The sequence below is a fragment of the Thalassophryne amazonica genome, chromosome 12, assembly GCF_902500255.1.
Source record: "Thalassophryne amazonica chromosome 12, fThaAma1.1, whole genome shotgun sequence".
Classification (NCBI taxonomy): Eukaryota; Metazoa; Chordata; class Actinopteri; order Batrachoidiformes; family Batrachoididae; genus Thalassophryne; species Thalassophryne amazonica.
Genome location: NC_047114.1, coordinates 85,555,012 through 85,571,618, shown reverse-complemented (window position 1 = coordinate 85,571,618; position 16,607 = coordinate 85,555,012).

Below are 16,607 nucleotides of genomic sequence, written 5' to 3'. Positions count from 1 at the left end.
GCAGTCCATTTACCCTCTGTAGTGTCTTAAATGCTACAGAAATCATGCCAGTTTACTGTATTTGTTTTTTAATTGAAGCAATAGAAGAACATGTCCATGTATGATATTAGGTTGGGAGCAAAGCAACACCTGGAGTGATTTTTCTATATACGAGGTCTGTCAATAAAGTATAGGTCCTTTTTATTTTTTTCAAAAACTATATGGATTTCATTCATATGTTTTTACGTCAGACATGCTTGAACCCTCGTGCGCATGCGTGAGTTTTTCCACGCCTGTCGGTGACGTCATTCGCCTGTGAGCACTCCTTGTGGGAGGAGTCGTCCAGCCCCTCGTCGGAATTCCTTTGTCTGAGAAGTTGCTGAGAGACTGACGCTTTGTTTGATCAAAATTTTTTCTAAACCTGTGAGACACATCGAAGTGGACACGGTTCGAAAAATTAAGCGGGTTTTCTGTGAAAATTTTAACAGCTGATGAGAGACATACTACACCTTTGCAAATCCTGCACCTTTTTCACATGGAGCACTATAATCAGTCTTTCTACTATAATATTTCCAATGCATGTCAAGCACTTTGAATTGTCTTTGTGTATAAAATATGCTCTTTTGCTAAAATTGCCTTGCCTCACTCTGCAATTGAATTTATGTACTTGATTGTTATTACATACCACGTCCTAGTCTTTAACATATAAATGATATTTTTAAAATAAAATTGAACTAATCTCATATTCATGACTAACACAATCTGACGTGTTGTTTCTTTTATACTTTAATATACATTTTGTACCAAAAACAAAGTAAATATCTTCGAAACAATGTCAGACATGCAGAATGCTTCAAGGATCTTGATGTTTGAATAATGACTTTGGGCAATTATCACTTAGGGCTTGTTTTATCAGCCTGTGATGCATGCCCAAAATGGCATGTCCAACTCCACTTTATTTACACGGCATGCAATCTGAGCACAAAGTTGCACCCAGGGCAAAAATGAGTTGTGTTCAGTCACTTAATTATTCATGGGCATGTTTCAGGTGTAACATGAAATAATAAATTCCCTTAACAACAAAAATGTAGCAGCAATAGTGCATTGTTATTGGCAAATTCAGAAGTTGGACTATTTTGATGTGACACTGAATCTGTGCGCAGCTTGTCAAAGCACATCAGCAAGTGCAGCAAGTAAAAGCGTCATGAACAACATAAAAGCCTCTGTCAAAGTACCACAAAATGTTGATTACTATGGTAAATGTAGTGGCTACTATAAGACTTGGATGAACACTTGGTGTGTCCATTGCAATGGGTAAAAAAAAATCATTCTTAATATTGCAGAATATCGTCATGAACCACCGTTGGCCTATGTGCCATGCACATATGGCACAGCTGGTTCAGGTAGACTTTGAGAGAGAGGTCACTCACAAATGCCTGAATGAATGGAAAGATAAGGACGCCAGGAAACTCCACACTGAGATGCATGACCTGCAGCATTTTTATTGGTAAGGTAAAAACTGTTCACTCTGACTCAAACTGAAAATACCTGTGCCATGCAGCCATTGTACACACTGTGTCCTGCAGTCTGTATTGTCTGCCCCTCCCCCACCCACTGCTCTACCTATGCATTAGTACAAATAACACAAAAATAAGAAATGAAGAAACAAATCTGAATTTTGAGAAGCAAATACTATTAAATTTTGACACCATTCTTGATGAATGCCCTTGATATATGAATCGAGTATTAAATGAGGTGACAACTTTTGAACTAACTAATTAATCAGCTATGGTATTTTAAAGAGTATATGCCAACATATGCATTATGATGAGGAAAAAAGTAGATAAGCAACACTGTAATGTAAGTTGCACCTTTTTTCTGTTTCTAGAGCTCACTTTGTAACAGTGTTTTTCTAGGGGTGAGTTTCACAATGTACAGGAACTTAGTGTAGCACGTGTGCACCCCACAGCCTGCGTTGCTACTTAACTCAAGGACTTTTAAATTCTAAAAATAAGCAAGATGGACAAATAAATGTGCATTGGACAACATATTGGATGTTATTTGATGCAATTTCAACATTAGAAATCATCAGATGGACATGGATTGCTGGTGCACTGTGTCTGGAACACTACAATAAAACAATCTATTTGATTCTTTGGAAAGTCCTATTTTAAATAATTTTTAATAGCAAATGAGTGATTTTTTTTTTGGTATATAAGTTACACTGGTGTATAAGTCACAAGACTAGTTTAAAAAAGTGAATTTGAATTATACTCCAGAAAATATAACTTTTTTGGTGGGGGGGGTTGTTACCTTGCACATATTTCATCAATTAGACATCTGTGGATTTGTTACCATTTTTCCAAAATATGTCATAAGCTAAGGTTACATCTCAGCTGGCTAGCAGTGATTCTAGACACAACAGTGACATCACTGTTTCTGCAAATGTAATCTTTTCTCCTTCTCAAAGAGATACGATCCATGGCTTATGTCAATCTTATCTTGTCTGCCAGAAAAAGACTATCTGCGTACATTCATGTCAGCCTTAAAATAAAATCCTGCTGCCTGCAGAATTTTCATGACTGACATGCTGAACTTAATTGGCTGCGTGCCGTAAACTGGCATGACACATTCATGTAGAGTCGCAGCAATCATGTCGTGTGCAGAACACGTTGCTTGTCATGACTTTGGATCAGTACAGCTGCGCTCTACTAAGTGATGGATTCTTTTTAATTAAATGCAAAAATGAGGAATGTTAACAAAAATAATGCAAACTTCTTCATATCCACTTGTGAGAAATGTAAAATTGTGCCAGATGTGCTGTTCATACACGATATACGCCCAGAGGGTATTTTGTTTTTTAACATAGTCAAACTAATGAGTGTAGTACATTGGCCTGCAGATTTAACAGTTTTTATGTGCTCTTGAAATAGTACAGTAGAGCAGTGACTGACAGTCTGCACACTGCTGTTCTCCTCTGGGAGATGTTTCCCCGGCAAATGCCTGATGTGCACGAGGCGGAGTTACACTGAACACTGAGTCGTTGGCTCCAGGCTTCTGCTATATGAATTATGCTCTTTGAGTCAGGAGTTATTCCTGCAGCGTAACAGCTTTGCTAACAAGGGTGCTCTTAGGCCAAAGTTCAAAGGTTGAGGTGTGTTTACTGATGGATATTTTCATGCATACCTAATGGAGAATGTCAACAGCACTTGAACTTGTCTTAAAGTGCATGTAACCCCTCAAGTAGTTTTTTAGTCGATGCATATGCTTTCTCAGATGGATACAGAGGGCTTCATTACCCGGCACGTCTTCAGAGCAGCAGTGTATTGTTTTAACTGGTGTGTGTGTGAAAAAAATCCTTATCTACAAAGCCATCATCATGCCGACAATGCTGTACAGACCTGGACCACCGACCGCCGTCACCTAAAGAATGATCTCGATGATCTGAAGCTTGGGAGTGTGTCTTCATCAATAACCAGCTCCGGTGGGTGAGTCACGTCATTAGGTCGGATGACAGCCGACATCCCAAGAAAATCTTCTACTCCCAACTGAGGAAAATGGTCCAAAGGAAGGCAGAGGAAAGGCTGCAAGGACCACCTGAAGCACAAGCTCAAGATCTATTCCATCAACTGGAACACCTTGGAAGAAAAAGCAAAGGTCTGATCCAGCTGGTGAGCAATGATCCGCACGGGAGTGGAAGTCTTTGAAAAAATATGGCCAACTCAGAGGATAACAGGACAAAGAGGAAAGAGAGAAAGATCATGACCAGCAGAAGCTCTCTGCAGCAACCATGTACAACGTCTGTCAGAAACAGGGTCTGTTCGGTCATCTCCGGGTCCACCATCCCACCCAGGAATCGATCAAGAGAATATCTTCCTCCCCACCGAGGGAAAGCCACGATGATGATGAGGATGATTTGTGTCTGTGGATAAAACATAGATAACAAAGATAAAACAAAAAAGGCTGGGTGGATTTCCTTCAAACTTGGTGGGAATATTACTTAGATAGATATCTAGAGGTGATTGGAATTTGCAGTAGTTTTGTCAAACGTTAAGGAAAACATGGTGCAATAAACACCTTTTTGTTTGTACATCTCAACAATCAAGAAGCCTTGATAGATTAAACTTGGTGAGGATATTACTTAGATCAGTATCTAGAGTTAATTAGAATTTGGCATAGTCTGTTCATATCGCAACAATGAAGATGCCCGGATGGATGATTTAAAGCATATATTGATCAGCAAGATATTTGTGGTTGATTAGTATGAATGACTTCATAATGCAGTCATACATAGTCAAAAGCACCATTATGAACATATGTACATTTACAGTAGTGTTCAGAATAATAGTAGTGCTATGCAACTAAAAAGATTAATCCAGGTTTTGAGTATATTTCTTATTGTTACATGGGAAACAAGGTACCAGTAGATTCAGTAGATTCTCACAAATTCAACAAGACCAAGCATTCATGATATGCACACTCTTAAGGCTATGAAATTGGGCTATTAGTAAAAAAAAGTAGAAAAGGGGATGTTCACAATAATAGTAGCATCTGCTGTTGACGCTACAAACTCAAAACTATTATGTTCAAACTGCTTTTTTAGCAATCCTGTGAATCACTAAACTAGTATTTAGTTGTATAACCACAGTTTTTCATGATTTCTTCACATCTGCAAGGCATTAATTTTGTTGGTTTGGAACCAAGATTTTGCTCATTTACTAGTGTGCTTGGGGTCATTGTCTTATAGAAACACCCATTTCAAGGGCATGTCCTCTTCAGCATAAGGCAACATGACCTCTTCAAGTATTTTGACATATCCAAACTGATCCATGCTACCTGGTATGCGATATATAGGCCCAACACCATAGTAGGAGAAACATACCCATATCATGATGCTTGCACCACCATGCTTCACTGTCTTCATTGTGAACTGTGGCTTGAATTCAGAGTTTGGGGGTCGTCTCACAAACTGTCTGTGGCCCTTGGACCCAAAAAGAACAATTTTACTCTCATCAGTCCACTAAATATTCCTCCATTTCTCTTTAGGCCAGTTCTTTGGCAAATTGTAACCTCTTCTGCACGTCTTTATTTAACAGAGGGACTTTGCGGGGGATTCTTGCAAATAAATTAGCTTCACACAGGCGTCTTCTAACTGTCACAGCACTTACAGGTAACTCCAGACTGTCTTTGATCATCCTGGAGCTGATCAGTGGGTGAGCCTTTGCCATTCTGGTTATTCTTCTATCCATTTTGATGGTTGTTTTCCATTTTCTTCCACGCATCTCTGTTTTTTTGTCCATTTTAAAGAATTGGCCATCATTGTAGATGAACAGCCTATAATTTTTTGCACCTGTGTATAAGTTTTCCCCTCTCCATTCAACTTTTTAATCAAACTATGCTGTTCTTCTGAACAATGTCTTGAACATCCCATTTTCCTCAGGCTTTCAAAGAGAAAAGCATGTTCAACAGGTGCTGACTTCATCCTTAAATAGGGGACACCTGATTCACATCTGTTTGTTCCACAAAATTGACAAACTCACTGACTGAATGCCACACTCAGGGGCGTGCTGGGAACATTTTTCAGCCCAGGAGTTTCATATCCAACCGGCCCACAAACCGCCAGCACACAGAGATAATAAGAGTTCTGCTGTCGCATTTAAATCCAGCATTTATGTGCTGACTGACTGTGAAAATTGGGTGGCTTATAATAGAAAGTAAAAGTTAGTTAGTTAAAACAAGAACAGTATTGTTAACTCACCAGTACACCACCTAAGCAGTGAAGTCCCATACTGTAAGTAGCTAAAAGAGATGGTACAGTTCACCTTTCGCGGCCTCGCAGTTTCGCTGATTTTTTTTAGTGCAATTTTGCATGCTTTTTTTTTCTTTTTTAAACAGCGCATTGTGTTCTGCGTCCTTATCAGGCGGGCCGGTCGCGGCACCGGTCGGCATCACCGCGGTTGCTCTCACTGCCTCCGATTCGCTTACTGAGGCGTGCTCAGCGCAGCAGCGGTCCACTCACACCGCCCCCTCTCTGCTGTGCGGCGTTGCGGCCAAAATCTGGCAACAGGTCCAGAGACTACGCTCGCTGTTTTGAGGCGGATGTTGACCACAGCCGCAGAGGTCTGTGGCCACCGAGAGAGGACTTGGATTCTTTGCGGGTCCTGCATCCATACCTCCGGAGGCAGTGTTCTGCGTGTATCTGTTTAGAATCTTCTCGCCCAGAAGAAAAAAGAGAGTGTTTACACAAGAGAGAAAAGTGAGAAAATGTTAATGCCTGTTTGAGAAAAGTGTATAAAATGTGTAGTGAGGGGTTTTACAGCCTTAAAACATCTATAATAATTGTAAAAAAAAATAGCGCTGAGTACTTCGCGAATTTCGCTTATCGCAGGTTATTTTTAGAACTCCAGCGATAAACAAGGGACCACCAAATGTTGCTACAGCTGACATCCTGGCATCAACAGGCATATAGCCTGTTATGCCCGGCCCTATTTACCATTTCTCTCTTTGCTCTGTCTTCTTGAAAAAATATCTGTGAGCTTTGCACACTTGGCAGCATCTTCCTCCAAAGCTTTTCTTTTTCTTAATCTAACTTTTTTAGCTCCACCTGGCTTTTTTCTGTCCATCTTTTCACTCACGGGTAGCGCAAGTCCTATCTGAGCGCACTGGGCCTGATTGGACTGAAGTAACTGTAATGAATGCATAGGGGTGTTAAACGTGTAATGGGATGTCTCTGCCTTAGGCTTTGGAAAAGATAACAGCGTCGCAAAAGAAGCAGTCTTAAGTTATTTTCTTGTGAATTTTCATGATTGTAAAACATTTATAACAATTAATGTCTTCTCTGTAAGATACAGCAGCCCAAGTGTCTTGCTGTGTAGCCTAACAGTTAGTGATGGTCATATATGTATGCATATATTAACACCCCCTCACAAAGGCCCCAGGTTGGACCAGCCCACCGGGAAAACTCCCGACTCTCCCGATTACCCAGCACGCGGTAGGCCACACTACTATTATTGTGAACACCCCCTTTTCTACTTTTTTTTTTTTAATAATAGCCCAATTTCATAGCCTTAAGAGTGTGCATATCATGAATGCTTGGTCTTGTTGGATTTGTGAGAATCTACTGAATCTACTGGTACCTTGTTTCTCATGTAACAATACGAAATATACTCAAAACCTGGATTAATTTTTTTAGTCACATAGCACTACTATTATTCTGAACACTACTGTATGTGTACACTTGTATCATGATAGATGATAGACCTTGCAGGATATGCATCAGCCCTCTGATGCCTTTCATTTAACATACTGATCAGCAAAACATTTAATCCATTCACTATCAGAAATGAAAGCACAGGCATAAATCTACCACTCTTTTAAATATATGGAATGCTTTAGCTTTGCTCTCGCTTTCACGGATATGCATCCCAGAGGGTTGTGATCTATATAACCATGACAATTCACAGTGAGTTTGAGCTAGCATAGGGTTTGGTGATGTAACCTGCTGGTCTGTGCGAGATGTGGCGAGATGATGTGAAATGCTTGAACTGTGTGATCTGTGCAAAAACAGCAGCAGCATGACCACAGACATCACAGCATGCCCGCAGTAAAACTTACCACAACTGTGGTGCCTCCAGACATCCTTCTGGTAATGTTACAGCATGTGACGTATCACAATGTTATGGGCTCCACAGAAATACCAGGAAACAGCAAAACTTTCAAAGGCTACAAACAAAACAAAAGGAAATTTTGTACATTTGAAAATTCAGCTACAGTTAAAACCAGAGTAGCATGTTACCCCTGGGGATCCACGGGCTCTAGATAGGGTAGGGTTTATAAAGTAGGTAGCTGACATTTTTCAAGGGTGGCAATAATTCATGCAAAGTTTCTATTATGAGCTGGAATGGTGTGTGAGTCCAGAATGTTTTTTGAACCTTAGACCTCAACGGTTTTTAGAAGAACTCAACCCTGTTATTTCCTGTTAATTATGTAATTTTGAATGTTTATTTACTGTCTTAATGTATTTATAAATTGTTTAGGTTCTTGTTATCATATACCCCATTAATATTATTATTATTATTAATATTATCTATATTATGATAGCCAAGTGGCCACACTGTGTGTGCATGCATGCGTGTGCAGGGCTTCAAACTTGCAGAAACCAAGGAGAGCTGGCATTTGCCATTTGGTATGCTTATGTATTTTTTGGTCAAGGATGAATGCTATGAAAATGGAAATTTGATAGGACTAATATTTTTGAGGAATTAGCAATTTTAGCTAACCAGTAAACAATGGACATTGTGCTGCAGTGCACCATGGGAGATCAGGGTTTTGGGGTTTTAAATGTTGTTATTGTTGTTATTGTTATTATTCATGTTCATTTAACAGTGTTGCGAGTGTTATTGATTTATTGTGTTTTTGTAGTTCAATTGGTTTAGTCAGTTTAGTTAAGTGTCATGTTGTCGTTACCATGAGTGAAAAGAGTATTTTTGATGTCTTCTACCACTATCTCTGTTTGTGCATGTGAAAAATTAAAAGCACCTGCTTGCAGCAGAATGCAGAAAAAGGAAAATGCTCTCTGTGCGTGCAACTGGGGCAGCTGACATTTGCTGTTGGTATACCTATGTATTTTGGATGAATACTGCCAAAACAGAACGTTGATAGGACTAATATTTTTGGAGAAACTAAGGACGTTATTTAACATTGCTAAGTAAATTCTAGACTAAAAGCAGGGAGCGGTAAATCATCTTTATATTAAAGCGTGAGTGTGCGCGTGCTTGTTTTTATTTAGTAAGTTCAATGTAAGTACATAATATAATTGTAAAAATGTTAAAGGTACATGAATGACACAAGAAAGTGAAAACACTTATTTCCATTGTGAAAAATTTAAAAATCTAATGACAAAATTGAAGTAAAAATAAAATGTATAATAATGGTAATAATATAAGTGTGTATATGATACCAACCTAGCTAACACATAACATTTTGTATATATTGATTATATTTAGGTTAGGGTTATCAGAAACATTTCTAGAATTTCACTGGGATTCATCACAGTCTGATGAACATGCATCCACATAAAGCCTCCTGTACACATGCACACACATGCACAGCACAGCTTTGGTCTTTTCTGCATTCTGCCAGAAGCAGGTGCCTTTATTTTTACACACTGACAACACAGAGTGTGGCAGAAGACAATACATGCAGTACATTTTTCAATCTTGGCAAAGGCAACATGACACTTAACTAAACTGACTAAACCAATTGAACTACAAAAACACAATGAATCAAAACACTGACAACACTGTTAAACTAACATGAACCACAATAACAACATTTAAAACCCCAAACTCACATCATGCATTGCAGTACAACTTACATTGTTCACCATAGTTAGTTAATTATACACATTTCTCCAAAAATATTAGTCCTATCAACTTTCTGTTGATAGGACTAATAAACTGCAACTATCAGCTCTCCCCAGTTTCTCCGTGATCGAAGCCATACACACACATGCACACAGAGGCCACTTGGTTATTATAATATAGATGACAGAATATCTCACAGCCTCCCAGACCCTTTAAGGTTCTCCAAGGATACGGTGAGGCTAAGGAACAATATGTGGCAAAATGTTTGGCTATAGGATTCATACTGAATAATTTAACACAGTGGCTTTTCATCTGCAAACTACACAACAGCAAGTAATACTGGATCAACATGTCAGCGCATGTCATGAGGACTGACAACTGAAAAAATACATATCAAAGTGTAGAATCAAGCCAGAATCACTCACAGACCTTCTGTTTACCAGTGTAGAGCTGCTACAACAAAAATGTGCTGAGTAAATGAGTTGGTGAGTTGTTCATCCCAGCCAGCTTGTGTGAACAATTGTTATCATCATATATTTCTCCAACTTAACTTTTTTTGACAAATTGATTAAACTCTGTTGAACTTTGATGTACCAAATCAATTTAAAAATGCAACTTCTATTCTCACTAAATAAATAAATAAATAAATAATAAAACATCCAAAAAATGGTGCACAAAACGTTGTATTTGTGTGGATTTTTTTTTTTTTGTGCAGCTTTCGTATGCAGCGCTTGCATTTTCTACCTGCAGGTGATGATAACATCACTGATACCAAGACGATGGATCATCCATGTGAAAATTAAAAGCAGGTAAATTATCTTTTTCATATTATTATTGTTATTATAACCATAAACATAAGTCTAACCATAACCTTAATCAAATACACTTTTCTGAAAGTTAAATGCAATTAAAATGAATTCACAGGATACGCACAAAGTGTAGCGCCTAACTTTCATACTGTGTCATACAAAATGCATCATGAAATTATGTTGGCCTACCCAGTGGCTTTGAATAAATGCTCTGTAACTTTAAGATTTTTGGCATGAAAATCAGCGCACAGCAATTTTTGTTGACGTTTTTGGGTGTTTCACCCAAATTAACAAGTCTGAAAAGATGGAATATTGGTTTTTCAAAATGGCTGCCACTCCATTATCACTTCAGGATATACTGGACATTTCTCATGATCAAAACATAGGTTTGGACACAAAGTTTGTGATTGTGTGTAAAGGGTCATTATGTGGCATAGTCAACCTGGAGGTGGCCATTTTGAAAATGGTGTCATAAAATGGGGTAGAGGGGTGGGAAAAATTGAACCCCAATATTTCGGGCTTATTTGAACCCCAACTAAGCCAATAAATAAATAAATAAATAAATAAAAATAAATTGAATTTGGCAACAGAAATGGCCAAAATGACATACCACACCAGATTAACAAATCCCCACTCAAAGAACCAAAAATATTACAACTTACAAAGCGTAAATTATCCCTCGTGGATCTTGAACGGAATCTCACACCTCAAGAGTTTGTGATATTTAGAAATGCTAAGCCACTGGATGTTAATCACTTCATTGTAGATTTTAGACCCTGTTTCAATTCCAAAAATAAAGGTATTGTTGTGGTTCATGTCCCTGCTGTCTGTCACTGGTGTTTTTAGTATTTAGTAGTGCATTCAAAGTTTTGCATTTATCATAGAGTAATTCCAGTTTTGGTTAAGTTTGTGTTATAGAAATTGTGTCTGGGTCCACGTAACTCTTTAGTAGTTTTAGTTGTGGTTTATTCATTAAATGTATATCTGGTTTATAAGTCTTGTTTCTCAGTGTTACTGAGGTTAGGTTTTTCTAAATGTCCTACTTTGGTTTTATTCTAATGGTTTGTCAGTTCCACTCTACTCCTGTTTTATTTTGACACAGTCTCTGTTTTGTTTTGTTTGCTTTCTTCCTGTGTGTGCTCACACCTGAACTCATTCAGCCATCAGTGCACCTGCGGTCAATTGTAATCACCTCCCAGTCTATTTAAACTCTGCTTTGCAGATTCCTGGTTGCTGGTTCAGATGTGTTGGTTTAGAGTAGTAGTAGTAGTAGTAGTAGTAGTAGTAGTAGTAGTAGTAGTAGTAGTAGTAGTAGTAGTAGTAGTATAGTAGTAGTAGTAGTAGTAGTAGTAGTAGTAGTAGTAGTAGTAGTAGTAGTAGTTGTGACCTTTGATCTTGCTGTTTGATTTTTTGGACTTGTGCTTTGAACAGTGATTACCTGTGTATGATTTTGGACTGAAATTAGCTTTGATTAAAGAACACCGTTTGAGCATGTCTTGCTGGTTTTCTACATTTGGGCTCACATCAGAATCTTACCACAACAGAAATGGGGGCCAATTTATTAAAATCCATCTGTAAAATTAAAGAGAAAGATGTATATTCCCCTTATCAACATAAATTACATCTATTCAAGTTTTGTGGCTTTTGATAGCTCATAATATTCTACAGCACTGCTTTGTTTTTTTTTTTTTTAAAAACCAATGATGCCAGTTTTCAAACCCCAATGGGGTATTCAGATAGCAGGGTTTTTCCCATCATGAACATCACTTCACTTTGCAATCTCACAGCTTTGAACATGCATGGTTGCATGCTAATATTGTTATTTGAACACCATATTGTACATGCTTATTGGGTATCTTTTCACATGCAGGCTGTTGGGATACTGGTTCCCTTCTTTGTGGCTATTGATTTGAACTTTCTGTGCATGTACAGCTCCGGTCCATTCATTATCATTAAAAACTGAACTGAGGTAAAACATCAGCTCGCACTGAAACGTTGGCTTAGTGACAGGTTGCAATGAAGATAAAGCTGTCAGCATGAGTGAATATTTGTTTCCACTGACATCTGCTGTGGGAATTCTGAGGCTGTTACCGTTTTTGGAATAGTTACATAGAGAGTAGGTGACATTCCGCGGACTGAAACTACCGTCACTAGATCACAAACGAGAGTTAAATGAAGCCATTTCCTCTCTGGGATAGCTGGCAAAAGAGATGCTGCTGTGCATCAGATTAACATTCTAAAATGGTTTGAAGGCCAAGTTAAAGTTTTTCTCCATCCATTCGAACTGCTGTATTTATTTTTCTGTGCTAATGAAACAAGCTATGCGTCTCTCCGTGGTAAGTCCCTGTGCCAAATAAAAGGAAACATTTTTACTGTTTGAAACATTGCACACAGTACTGACCCCGCATTAATGGGGGGAAAATATACAAACTGAGGAAAGGGTCAGTGCAGAATAAATTTACTGTGAATGTTGCAATCATTTTAATATCTTATTGTAGAAGAGCGAAGGTGTGTGTGTGTAAATTTGATCACAGAGAAACTTTGGAGAGCTGACATTTCTGTTGGTTTGTTTGGGGTCAAGGATGAACACAGCAAAGCAGAAAGCTAACGGAAAATTTCTGGAGAAATTATGAATATTAGCTCACAGTGAACAATGGATGTTGCTATCAGCATTAATCAGTCCCTGGTAACCAGACAAGCTCTGAACAAAGGAAATATCTCAACTTGCCAGTTGTAAAACATGACTCTAACTAAATGTGCCAAAATAATAATAAACACAACTATTCACAAAATGTTCTCATTTCAATTTCCTGCACTTTCAGTTTAAATAATTATAGAAACTTTGCATAATTTATTACCACCCTTGAAAAATGTCAGCTACCTATTTTATAAACACTACCAATCTAGTGCCCGTGGATCCCCACGGGCAATGCGCTAGTTAGAGGTTTAACCCTTTATGACCTTTTGGGCATTTAGCACCTTCCCTCTAACCAAAGGCTTATTACTCTTGAACGTATGATATAGGGAGTTATTTTCTTTGCCCCCATGAGTGTGGCTTTGCAAACACACAGTGACATGTTGGTGTTATGTGCTGAACTGACGGGGTGTGTACGCTGACAGAAGCAGCTGGAGATGAACTAACAACTGTCCACTGTAACGCATGTGTGTCTGCTTGCTGTCCTCACATGGATATACGTAAAAACTTATATCACTGTTGGAATGGGCTGCAATGAGCGCACGCACATTGACAGGCTGCCCCAGATGAAATGGACCGTCAGATCATAACACGCAGCAGGCGATGTGAATGTCATGTCACCCACATGAGCTCCGTCCACATGACACGGGTCTGTCACGCGGCGTGCCGTCCACAAGACACACGTGTCGGGCGGGACATAATCAGCAGATGTGGACATGATCAGAGCGCCCTGCTTCTCATTCATGTCATTTCATGACTGTACATCTGCGACCATGGGTCATCTACAGAGGAACAGGCGGATCATACTTGTATTGCCCACTTGATAAGAGGGATTCAATATCATGTGATGTTTTTTTTATATGGTGTGTGTCGTTTTAATTTTTTTTTTCTTAAATACATCCATGTCCTTCTTGATATCGGGCATTTTCCCCCCCACCTTTTACAGGATGGTGATAGTAGCTCAGTGGTAAAGTGTCTGACTGGAAATCAAAGCTTTTGGAAAATGCAGGTTTGAATCCCATGTATGTATGTATGTGTATATATATATATATATATATATATATATATATATATATATATAAATTTATTTCACAGCAGCGGGAACACAGTCCGAGCTGCTGCTCAATGTTCCCACGGCAGCTCGGACTGTGTTCCCGCATGCACAAAACCATCGCAGTGGCATCATTCATGCCTGCCCATCGGCTTGACGGTTTCGTGGTTAGCTCATACGAGCTGTTCCGCTGTGATTCGCCCTGAGTTGTACTTATTCATGCTATGTGTGAAGGGGATCTTTTTTAAACTGAATTTGAAGGTATAAGAAGGATCGTACATACTACACCAGTATGCTAGCCATACGAGAGGGAGAAAAGATGCGTCTCAAATCTGAAAGTCAATACAGAATCTGACTGTTATATCTCCACAGGGAGATCACTCCACAAAATAAGGGCATGATTAGAGAAGGCTCTATGGCCCACAGACGTTTTACTCATCCTGGGGACACAAAGTAGTCTTGCACCCTGAGAACGCAGAGCTTGGGCTGATACCTAGGGTTTTATTAGGTCAGCTAAGTAGGGAGGTGCTCGTCCATGAATAATTTTATAGGTTAATAGCAGAACCTTAAAATCTGTTCTCACTTATGTATGTATGTATGTATGTATGTATGTGTGTGTGACTTGATTTTCATGAGCAGAAACAAATTATGCACTGAACTGAGGGCATACAGTAGTGTTCAGAATAATAGTAGTGTTATGTGACTAAAAAGATTAATCCAGGTTCTGAGTAAGGCAAACTCAGGAAGGACAGAAACCTCCCGTGGAGCAGAAGGGCAAAAGCTTGCTTGATATTGATTTTTCAGTATGAAAACAGACGGTGAAAGCGGGGCCTCACGATCCTTTTGACATTTTGGGTTTTAAGCAGGATGTGTCAGAAAAGCTACCACAGGTATAACTGGCTTATGGCGGCCATAGCGACGTCACTTTTTGATCCTTCGATGTCGACTCTTCCTATCATAATGAAGCAGAATTCACCAAGCGTTGGATTGTTCTCCCGCTAATAGGGAACGCAAAAGAGTTTAACGCGCGTGAGTTGAGGGGTGGCGCCAAGTCCCGTGATGCAAAGAAAGTGAGAGGTGCACAGACATAATCCCACAGATGGTAGCTCCGCACCATTGGCTCCTCAGCCAGGCACATACACTAAATCGTGAAGAAATTCACATTTTGTGAGATGTGTGTTCACGTTTTGTGATATATTTTTTCAGTAGACACAGAAGGAGAGAGCATATCTCACCCATATTGTCCTCTCTTCATTGGCTTCCTGTTAATTCTAGAATAGAATTTAAAATTCTTCTTCTTACTTATAAGGTTTTCAATAATCAGGTCCCATCTTATCTTAGGGACCTCGTAGTACCATATCATCCCAATAGAGCGCTTCGCTCTCAGACTGCAGGCTTACTTGTAGTTCCTAGGGTTTGTAAGAGTAAATGGGAGGCAGAGCCTTCAGCTTTCAGGCTCCTCTCCTGTGGAACCAGCTCCCAATTCAACTCAATCAATCAATCAACTTTTTTCTTTATAGCGCCAAATCACAACAAACAGTTGCCCCAAGGCGCTCCATATTGTAAGGCAAGGCCATACAATAATTATGAAAAACCCCAACGGTCAAAACGACCCCCTATGAGCAAGCACTTGGCAACAGTGGGAAGGAAAAACTCCCTTTTAACAGGAAGAAACCTCCAGCAGAACCAGGCCCAGGGAGGGGCAGTCCTCTGCTGAGACTGGTTGGGGCCGAGGGAAAAAACCAGGAAAAAGACATGCCGTGAAGGGGGGCAGAGATCGATCACTAATGATTAAATGCAGAGTGATGCATACGGAGCAAAAAGAGAAAGAAACAGTGCATCATGGGAACCCCCCCACAATCTACGTCTAAAGCAGCATAACCAAGGGATGGTCCAGGGTCACCCGATCCAGCCCTAACTATAAGCCCTAGCGAAAAGGAAAGTTTTAAGCCTAATCTTAAAAGTAGAGAGGGTATCTGTCTCCCTGATCTGAATTGGGAGCTGGTTCCACAGGAGAGAGCCTGAAAGCTGAAGGCTCTGCCTCATTCTACTCTTACAAACCCTAGGAACTACAAGTAAGCCCGCAGTCTGAGAACGAAGCGCTCTAATGGGGTAATATGGTACTACGAGGTCCCTAAGATAAGATGGGACCTGATTATTCAAAACCTTATAAGTAATAGAAGAATTTTAAATTCTATTCTAGAATTAACAGGAAGCCAATGAAGAGAGGCCAACACGGGTGAGATATGCTCTCTCCTGCTAGTCCCCGTCAATACTCTAGCTGCAGCATTCTGAACCAACTGAAGGCTTTTTAGGGAACTTTTAGGACAACCTGATAATAATGAATTACAATAGTCCAGCCTAGAGGAAATAAATGCATGAATTAGTTTTTCAGCATCACTCTGAGACAAGACCTTTCTGATTTTAGAGATATTGCGTAAATGCAAAAAGGCAGTCCTACATATTTGTTTGATATGCGCTTTGAATGACATATCCTGATCAAAAATGACTCCAAGATTTCTCACAGTATTACTAGAGATCAGGGAAATGCCATCCAGAGTAACGATCTGGTTAGACACCATGCTTCTAAGATTTGTGGGGCCAAGTACAATAACTTCAGTTTTATCTGAGTTTAAAAGCAGGAAATTAGAGGTCATCCATGTCTTTATGTCTGTAAGACAATCCTGCAGTTTAGCTAATTGGTGTGT